Raw genomic sequence first — 1,009 nt, forward strand, 5'->3', positions numbered from 1 at the left:
CAAACAGCTGATCACAATCTAAGTTCCACTAAAGTCTCAGGGGAAAAAAATATATATGTATACACACACACACACACACACACACACACACATATCTTAAACTCCTCTTTTGCTATCTCACTACTCAATTTGACTCGGAACGACCCCTCCTTGGGTTTCCAAGGCAGTATCACTATGGAAGTAGATTGCCAAATCTTTCTTTCGAGGAATGGCTGGTGGGTTCGAACCGTCAGCCTTCTGGTTAGCAGTCAAATACCATAGGAACTGCATCACCAGAGCTCCTTCAACAACCATATAGGGTATAGAATAGCCTATGAAAATAAACACTGTGGAAATTATCTCAATCATTTGGTATAATTTTAATTGCTTTCCTTTGCTATTTACATTTTAATAAACAAATCAAAACAACACAAAATATGTAATCAAAAAAAGCTTAAAACACCCCACAAAAGTTTTTTTTTAAACGAGAGTATGCTCACTCTCACTGATCGACGTGGAAGGATATGCTATAGCAGTCAACTGAAATGAATGGTGATGAGATTTCTTTATCATGTGACCCATTCTGCCGTATAATGGCGGTGGTGAGGGAGGAGGACGCCCAGCAAAGCATGACAAGCAGAAATACGGTCATTACTGAGAAGGAAGGAGACAGAGGAGAGATGTGACTCCTTTGCAAAACATCCAAGTTAAAAATCCCTTGGCTGTCTTTTAATCGGGAACTTTTAATTGTCACCATTGGCTGCTTCATCTTTTTTTTTTTAGAAATGCCCTAGGGAAATGAAATCAACCTTGTAAATAAAGGCACATATATGCCTCGATTATTATTTTTGATGACCAATTGCTTTTCTACTTCTTTATAGGGTTTGTTGTTGTTGTGTGCCATCAAGTTATTACAACTCAAAGCAGCCCTATAGGACAGAGTAGAACTGCCTCATAGGGTTTCCAAGGATATAATATATAAGAAGGCAGACTGTCCTATCTTCTTCCTGTGGAGCTACTGGTAGGTTTG

This window comes from Orycteropus afer, unplaced genomic scaffold, assembly GCF_000298275.1.
Source record: "Orycteropus afer afer isolate SDZICR_OR568_19922 unplaced genomic scaffold, OryAfe1.0 scaffold01435, whole genome shotgun sequence".
NCBI lineage: Eukaryota > Metazoa > Chordata > Mammalia > Tubulidentata > Orycteropodidae > Orycteropus > Orycteropus afer.